The sequence below is a fragment of the Artibeus jamaicensis genome, unplaced genomic scaffold, assembly GCF_021234435.1.
Source record: "Artibeus jamaicensis isolate MK-2021 breed Jamaican fruit bat unplaced genomic scaffold, CSHL_Jam_final contig_760, whole genome shotgun sequence".
Classification (NCBI taxonomy): domain Eukaryota; kingdom Metazoa; phylum Chordata; class Mammalia; order Chiroptera; family Phyllostomidae; genus Artibeus; species Artibeus jamaicensis.
This window is the reverse complement of record NW_026521955.1, coordinates 3362856-3372820: the sequence shown is the minus strand read 5'-3', so window position 1 is coordinate 3372820 and position 9965 is coordinate 3362856.

Here is a 9965-nt window from a genome sequence, read left to right as displayed (position 1 = left end):
ATGTAATAGAAAAATCTAAATTTGTTTTATGACTACTTGATTAGTGCTTATATCTCTATAGTAAGTCTTGAGCTCCATAAAGAAAAATACTAAATTTGGTTTTATTTATCACGATGTTACCAGTTCTCAGGTCAGTGCCTTTGTATGCAGTCATTTCTTAATATATGTGATTTGAATGATTGCTTCTGAATAGAACATTTATGGATTCATAAGTTTTTTCAGTTGACTAGTTCTTATAGGTGACAATGTTTTTGAAGTTAATTTCAGGCTATTAGCATTCAGATGAAACAAAAGGAACAAAAATTAAAATTTGGAATAATTTCCGGGGAAGAATGAAATAAAGATTTAAGCAGAAGGAAAATATGCTGTTCTGCAAGAGCCTCAATTCTTGCTGCAAGGGCACCTCTATGACCTGATGAATATGATCAATACCTTCTAAAGATTGAAGATTAAAAGTAAGCCACTGAGTTGCAATAAGAATCCTATTAAAATTCATAGTGCTGCTAAGTGACAAGAAGTCTGTTGAAGCAGAATCCAGCAAAAATTCACTCTGGGGTGTCATCTTCAGTCATGTCTATTCCTCCCACCGCCCTCCCCACACCACCCCAGAAGTCTTTGAAAAGGGTCATTCTTGAGTATCGGGAGTGCAAGAAAGACATTAGGCAGGACAACTGAAGTAATTATGGAGCAAAAGGCAAATTGCAATACTTTAGCATGAACAAAAAGAAATCACAGCAAACGAGGCTGTCCCAGAGGCCATTTAAATCTCCATAAACTTTTGCTTCATCCTAATCAGTATACTCTAAAGACTTGACAGCATGTTCTTTATTATGGTTTTCTATCCCAGAAAATTCCAAAAGAAAACATGAGATGGCAGGAAAGAAGAAACACCACTTTGGACAATAAATGTTATTTCTAATTTAAGATATGTTAGTGAGTTTTTAATTTTAATGTTTATTTTTTAAAGGTTTTATTTATTTATTTTTTAGAGAAGAGATGAGAGGGAGAAAGGGAGAAAACATCAAATGTGGTTGCTTTCTTTCATGCCCCCTACCAGGGGCATGGCCCACAACCCAGGCATGTATCCTAGACTGGGTGACCCTTTGGTTTGCAGGCCGACTCTCAATCCACTGAGTCACACCAGCCAGAGAGGGCATTAATGACTTTTTTAACATATACTACTATGGCTGCAGGAAGCATAGACTAAAAAGGTCTCTTGTATGGATGCTGGAACCTTATTATTATTATTTAAATTTACAGTTGATAATGTTAAAGGATTTTAGCTAATATCTCTAGGTCAAAATGAACCTTTCAAAATATTTGTTGGGTAGCACCATAGTAGGCAAATAGCCTAGTCTGATTTATCCTTGTGGTCTGCTATTCCTTCTTCTTAACTGCATTATTCTTCGGTTGACATGTGGGATTTGCTTTTTCCCTGTAGAGTGACCATTCAATTCAGAGTTATGAGAACTTTATTTAGATTCATTGTAAATGAAATCTTTTCTTGAAATTTAGATAGAGAAACTTGTAGATTGTTCACAGTGACCTTTTCAGGGAAGATAGTACATATGGCATTTTTTATCCTTGAGTATTCTTAGTCTCTTAACTTACCTGTTCTTTTCTCTCTCTTTTTTTGATAACTATTTCCAAGTTTCCAAGTGTATGTATTTATATTGCCTTGGGATTTTATATTTAATTTGAGTTTAAGTTGTTTTAAATTAATTTTGTGGTTGTCTGCAATGAAGTCTTTTTTTTTTAGTTGGAGATCAAAAATAATAGAATGATTAAGAATACTCTGAATGTGATTTTTGAGACCTAAGTAAGTATTGATAGAATAAATATTCTGTCAGTGGTGAAGACTTACTGAATATAAAAATGCCATTTCTAAGTGAGTATTTCTAAAATGACACATTGGAGGTGATTTAAGGTATAAAAGTTAAGGTTTTTGAGCCACATCCTTCTGTAGAATATTCTTTTTCAGCACTTGTGCTCAATCAACCAAATTTCTGGATTCTAATCCATGCTAAGCCTCTGGGGGCATAGCTAAAAATGCAGTTTCCTGTCTTCTGGGGTAACAGAGTGTACGATCATTTTCTGAACAAGGATTCTGACTACTGATAGTAATTTACTCGTGATGCCTAGAAATCAAAGCTTTCAGTACTTACTAAGTTTTTACTATGTGCCCAGTGGGTTCTAGAAAGCAGGAGAAATGTGCTCTGCTTCTGGGGAGGTTTAAGTCAATGAAGAAATAATTTAAGACAATAGGTAATCAAGGGGTAGTTTCTTTATACTGCCTACAATGTTATAGGATGGGACAGAGAAAGACTTCAGGCTTTGGAATTGTCTGAGGAAAAGATAAAATGTGACCCAACTTTGAAGGGTGTGTAAGTTTTGGAGGGATGGGTACGATGGAAAAGGAAAATGGATTCAGGGAATGAAGACAAGAACACCTTCATAACAGCAAGATACAGCTATAACCAAGGCATATGTGAAGGTGATTATAGTACAGGAAAAAGTAAGAAGTACTACAAGCATTGAGGAAGGAAGAAGTGGTATGTGGCTTGAGAGATGCATAGCACTACTCCCTTGTTTAATGCCTGTGCTCGTGATATTTTGTTGTAGTAAAGACTCTGATTGCCAGGGAAAGGAGTTTGCTCTTATACTGAGCAAGGAAATTTATGATGAAAATGAAATGTGTTTGAGTGGGCTTAAAAGGAAACTTTTAAAAATTACAGGAGAGAAGAATTAGAATTAATATAATCCAGTGGGAAGTTTTTTCATCAATCTAGTATATAAAATAGCAAAGGCCTAAACCAGGGTTAGGTAAACTTTTTCTATATTGGGTTGGCTAAAAAGTCCATACTCTCTTTTTACATAAATAAAAACCACATTTTTCATTTTTACCAATAACCTTATCAATTTGGGCATTTTGAGTATGTCAGCTATCTCCTGTATGGTACAGTGTTGATTGTTCTCAATCAATGTCTTGATTTGATCACTATCAACTTCCACTGTCTACCCAATCATGGAGCATCATCCAGCAAGACACATTTGATCAGTTAGAGCATCTTCTCCATATAATGCACAAATCTTTTTTGCATTTCAATTGTATTTTAACCTTTCTTGAAATAATAAGACATAATATGCCAAAAATATTGCTTATTTTCTTCCATCTTCAATATTAAAATGGCTACACAAAAATTCACCAATTTTGATAATTTTTAAAATGCACATTGATATGACAGCTGTCACAGTGCAATCTAACAAAATCATTTTGAATAAAGTTAAAGAAAACTGAATGCTACTAAAGGCATCTTATGGGGAAAACAAATGAACATTTTGGCCAACCTAATATTTTAAGACTTTTTAGGTCATATGGTTCTGTGGCAACTAGTCCGTATATGTTAATGAATGAGCATGGCCAAGTTCCAATAAAACTTTTTTTTACAAAAGCAGGCAGAGGGATGCTGTATTTGGCCTTTATAGTTTACTAACTCTGGTCCAAATCATTGTGGTGCCATGAGAAAGAAAAGAAGAAAACAATTTAAGTATTGAAAAAATATTACTGTATATTCTAATATCTACTTGAATAAGGGAGATTAGGAGAGGAAAGAGATAAAGATTTTAAATAATACATTAGTCCTTGAAATATCAATGTGAGATTCACTAATATAAAGAATTCATAATAGTTACTTGTTGAAGAAAAAGAACGGAAGGTTAAGGACTAACTATTTGCATGGCTTGGGATGGGGTAGTTACTGGTGGTGTCAAGATTCTGTGACTTGATGTGGATACTAGTTACACTGACGTGAATACTTTGTGCAAATGTACGAAGCTGCACAATTATGCTTTTTTAGTTCTGTCAATTGACGTTATACTTCAAAAATATTAATGGGGTTAAAAAAGGAGGTAAAGTCAGCAAGAGGACAAAGAAATCTTGATCAGAGAAGCAGGACAAGAACCAGAAGAATGAAATATCACAGAAAGCAAGAGAGGGCAGAAGAGGAGGGACTGATCAGCAGGGCCAAAGAAAGAAGCAAGGTTAAGAAGAGGCTAAAAAAATGAGGTTAAATCTAACTAGAATATCAGAGATTACCTCTATACAGAGCTTCAGTGGAATGGGTTGGTTGAAAATTAGGTTCCAAGGTTTTAAGCAGAGAGAAAGGGGTAAGGAAATGGAGTAGTTTATTAAAACACTTGAAAACAGTGGTTGTAATGGAAAAGAAAAATAAGATGTATTAAGAGGAATAATGAAACAAAATGAGGGTTTTATTTCTTGTTGCTTTGAATGGCACATATTGTATATGTTTCAGTAAAAGGACAGATAAGACAGTGCAAAAGAATGAAGATGTTAATGAGATGGAGAATATATGGGAGAAAATAAGGTAGGCCAGAAGGATGTGTACTTCCAAAAAACAAATGGACAACATAACCAGGAAAAAAGGCAAAATAAGTTCAGAAAAAAACTTACTCCGAAAAAACTCAGATCTATGCCTGGTGGTGAAGCCATTTGCCCAGTTTTGTCTATGTGTGTGTGTGGGAGAGTGGATTTGGGGGTTACAGGAAGGAGGAAATTTTGCATAATTTTAGGAGTAAGTCAGTAAATGCTAATTATGTATGATTTTTAAAGAATAAGATGCAATTCCAGGGTATTTCCAAAAGAATATCATCAAATAATTGGGTGGCATCCATACAACAGGTATGACGATGAATGTATTTGATCACCACATCAAATTACAAATTCCTATAAACAATAACATCACTGTATTATTGTATGATAGGGAAAATTCCTCTTCTTTGAAGATCCATTTTGATATTGCAATTTTTCCTTGTAGTGTACTTTTTGGAATTGATGTATTTAAGTTGAGAAATAAAGATGGCATAATTAACTTATCAAAAAATTCTAATATTAAGATCAAATCTCTAGGCTGATTTAAATTTACAAAAGTATTTAATCAAATGAGAAAACATTATTTACATATAAAACCTTAAATTCAGTGACATTTCTTTGTATAATCTTAGAGGGTTATGTTACATATATATACACAATGTCATCAAAATCAGACTCCTAATTTTAAGGACTCTGGATATTCACTTAAATGTTTTCATAACTTGTAATTGACTTTGAAAATGTGCCAAACTCCATCAAATCCAGTAAAATTAGGGCTGTGAAGTAAAAAATCAAAATCAAATCACTTTGTGAAATTATATTATGTGGGTATAATTGGATACACCTAGCTGCTTCATAGTGATCCTTAATAAACTTTTTTTCACATTGCAGTATATTAGTTCCCACTGAACTATTTGTGCAAAATTGATGAAAACAGTAGAGATTAATGAACAGAGATATTTGCATTTCATTACTAGGTTGCATAATTCTGCTCATAAAATTTATTAAATATTCTTATGCTTAATTTACTGCAGATGATAGTTAAAAATATTTTAAAAATTTATCCTGAAGTCTTTTATTCCTCAGTGATGTATTTTTTTTAACCTATTTTCCTTCATTTCAACGAAGTGGGTTGAACCAAAAATAAGATTACAAATTTAAAGTTTCGTGACTTTATGAATTACTCTCTAAAATCTATGAAATCACTCAGTTTGATCAAGGTAGTATTTTAAAGTATGCACATATTTAAATAGCTTCTAAATGTAGTGGACCTTAGCTTATTTTGATTGCTATTGACCTTTTAATAAACACTGACATGATTTACAACCTCGGTCTTGTAGTTCTATACTAGTATTGCTAAATATTGGAAAATTAACAATGACTACTATTATACTAAATTTCGTATTTTTTCTGTTGAATTTTTTGCTGTTGTTACTTTAGCTTTTCCCTCTAAGGAGACCTCAAAACTCATCTTTGTTTGCATGATGCTCTCAAAGAGAGAAGTGTCAGGATACTCTGCTTAAACCTTATGTTTTAGGGGTAGAAGTCCCCCTCTTGAATGTCAGCACATTCGTGATCAAGTCTCTTTTCTTCCTCCACTCCCAAAAAGAAGTGAATAATCTCTATTTGAGAGCTAATCCCTACCCCAAAGTCGCCTTGGGTATATAGCCTAGTCAAGCAGAGTTCTAGAATCTTGGACAAGTTTTTATTTCTTAGTCTTTTGTTTTTGGAGTGGCAGGCCTGCTTTCAATGGATCTTTTCTTGGTTTGGAGTGATAACTAGTAATAAAAGGAACAGACATAAAGCTTCATTACACTTTAGGTGTAATTATGTCTGGATAAACTACATCTTCTTTTAGATATGAACTCAACCAGAGCATCTTTCATTGGAGTATGAATCCCAACTTTCTAAACCCTCGTCTTGCCATATTTTCCTCATAGCATATATTACATCTTGATTAAAAATATTTTTCTTTTTTCTCTCTCCTATAATTGAACATATACTATATAAAATCAAGGACTTTATTCTGTCTTGACCCCCCAAAACAAAATGGGAATTCAAGATATACTCATTTTAAAAAGGTATGTGTGCTGGTATTACCCTGAGGTGAGCCCCCGTGAGTCAACCTCTACTCTCTCCTTGAGTGTGGACAGAACCTGTGATTTGCTTTTAAGAAACAAAATATGGCAAAGATGAAATAATTTTTCAGATTTAGTTAAGACCTTAAATCAGTTGACCTTGAATTAATTGAATTATTGTAAACTTCTTCAAGAAATGGCGGTCAATTCATGTTGTAAAACAGTTGAACAAGACTTAAAGACACTTTCAAAGCTACATATGAACAAATACAGAAGTATAGTGAAAATTGAATCAATGAGGATTGATTGGAGAGTCTAAAGTAGAAATAAAAGTTAGAAGATGATCATTTTAACTTCTTTTCAGACTCTTGTTGCTTTTGTAGGATTATTTTTACTACATTTTATCTTCTGCATATGAATTTATAATTTGCTTTTATTTTATATAATGTACAATTTCATTCAAACCCTTGGCTACAACTGCTATATATAGAAATGACTTCCAAGTTTCTTTTTGTGTTCTAGACTTTCTCCTGAGCTCTAGTCTTACAGATATAACTGTTTATAGGATTCATGTCCTTTGGTCTCTTAATCTGTACTTCTTGGTAATATCAGAAAGATCTTCCTATAGCATAAATTTCCTTATGTTCAAACTCTTTAACAGCTACTAAGCTATCCATCCATTGTCTGTTGTTTCCTACTGTTTCAATCATGTCACTCATTTCTTTATTGTACTATACTCTATTTTCATTAACTCCCTGCAGATCCTGAATGTACCAAGTAATTTCATTCTCTGCTGTGTACCAGTCCTTGTGCATGGAGATTACCTCCATATCATCTACTACCTAGCTCAAACATGGATTCTTCTGCGATGACTTAAAGAAATGATATCATTCTTTTTAATGTCAGAACTCCCATATGTATGTTAATAGTTGCCACAATAGGTTTCCCATCTATATTTGATAGTATGGTACATACTATAAGGTTGATATAAGTCTGTCCACTTGCTGTAGGTCCCTTTAGAACAGAAAATGTTTCTGGACACCTCTGTAAGTTCAGCACATACTACCTTACACATAAGTGCTCATTAAATATGCAATAATAGATGAAAGATTGGATAAGGTGTGTCCTGATCAGTATTTTACTACTGGTAGTTTGAATATGTTATCTAAGTTAGTTATTTTTAAAAACTAAAAAAACATTTCTTGCAATAGAATATGGTCTCATTTTCACAATAAGTGAGAGAGTAGATTGGCATAAATATTCTAGAAAAATTTCTGAGGATACTCAGTCAAATGAATAGCACCTTAGACTCCAGCAGGCTCTTTCCTAGTTATGTGCCTAAGGGACATTATGACACAGGTCCATGAGGAAACATGCAGTAGAATTTTTATTACAGTCTTATTTGTCATAATGCGGAGTTGGAGGCCACATAGCTGTCCATCTTTAGAGGAATAGATAAGTTAGTATAATATAGGTGTATATTACAGACTATTATGGAGCACTCGAAATCGATGAATATATGCTCAGAAATATAAACATATCTTAAAGAGTATAGTGCCGAGTTAGAAAATAATACTCAGAATGCTATGTGATGGGTCTCAACTAGACTTGTAAGTATTCCACAGTGTAGACCACTATTGAATCATTATGTTGTATGAGGAAGAACCCATAAAGACCCTGAAGGATCTTCTGGAGGTTGGACCCCTTATAGTACGGAATTCCTCCACTAGATGAGTGTTCTGGGAACCCATCTGTATCAGTGTACCAGCTGGCATTGTTGTGGGCAGCTGCCTTCAGCTCCAGGGAATTTTTTTTTTGAAGACTCTGTCAACACATTTGCCTATTTCATGGCGGGTGATTCACAAGTGCACCTGCCCACACTCTACTAAATATTCAGCAGTTTTTGACTAAAAATAGCATGACCCTTGTGCCCCACCCTCTCTATTCACCTGGTCTCGCTCTGAGCAACTTTTTTTATTCCCTTGGATGAAAAAAGTCCTCAAAGTAAAACATTTTGCTGATGTGGAAGAGGTGAAACAAAAGCAGCAGAAGCACTAAAAGACATCAAAATTGATAAGCTTGAAAACTGCTTTGAGCAGTAGAAAAATGTCTCAATAGGTATATTGCATCAAATGGGGAGTATCTGAAGGTGAATGAAGTTTAAACACATAAGAATAAACACACATTTTTAATAAATAAATCCTATATTTTGGGTCCCCTCTTATATACCTGAAACTAATATAATGTTACATGTCAATTATGTGTCAGTTAAAAGGCTAATAATCAGATGGTATCTACAGAAAGATGCTATTTATTTACAGTAAATTAAAATACATGCACAAAATGAGACTCACAAAAATATATGCATGTAAGGGACATACAACAAACATATTAGAATATTTTCCTATGAGAAAGAGAAGAATAAGAAAGAGTGAATGCAATGGATTAAATAAGTAAATAAATAAAATAGAGAAATGGACCAATAGTTATAGTACATCATGGAATGAAGATTATGATTAACTCATACTTGTGGTACTTCCCCACCCCACTCACAGAAAACTTAGAAAGTAGAAAAGTAGTATAAAGGAAAATTGACATTGTTTTTCAAAAATGTGAAATACTTAAATAAAGTAATCAGGAATATTATAACATATAAAAATTGACCTAACATTGAAATAAAAGTCAATATCAATAACTGAAGAACAGATTAAATTGTCAGAAAATTAGCTTTAAAAATGACCTGTAAGGTACTTTGTATAAATTCTAAAGAGGAAGTGTCAGCAAAGAACATGTATAAAGGACACACAAGCAAAGCCAAAGGGGGTTAGGATGAGGGTGGGGGGTGGGATGGGTTGGGTGGGAGGGGGGGCAGTGATCAGGTGAATATGGACACCACTGTACTTGAAAAACAATAAAAAAATCTTTAGGAAATGGAAAATCCACATACTCATGAAATTATGCTCTAGAATAGAAAAATGTAAATAGTTTCCAAAATCATCTTTACTTACTTTGTATAACACTGACACCAAAATCTAAGAGTGATGGAATGATAAGAAAACTATAAACACTGTAGTAAAGACTCTGACTCCATTTTTAATTTTTGCTGATAGCTTTCAGGTCCTGTTCCTTCCTTTCCACACTGTCTCAATTCCAACAAGCTGATAAGAAACCCTGGGTTCACCCTTCCTTGGCACTGGAGAAGCTGTAGCCATGCAAACTCTTGATTGTGTGTTAGAAAACTGACCCAAGCCCCACTCCCTCACCACAGTAAAAACCAAGGCCACCTGCGCCTTCCTTCACTCAACTCATTTTGGACTGGCTTTGGTGCCTGCCTTGTTCTCCCAAGAAGGCCTCTTTATTGAGTAGTAAATCTTTTCATACCCGTTTACCACACATGTGGCATCATCAGCCTCTCCATATCTGAACTGATTTTGGGTTTCTTTGTGTGTTTTGAAGAGGGTGGCCCATCATACCCTTTGATGGGCAAGTACAAAACA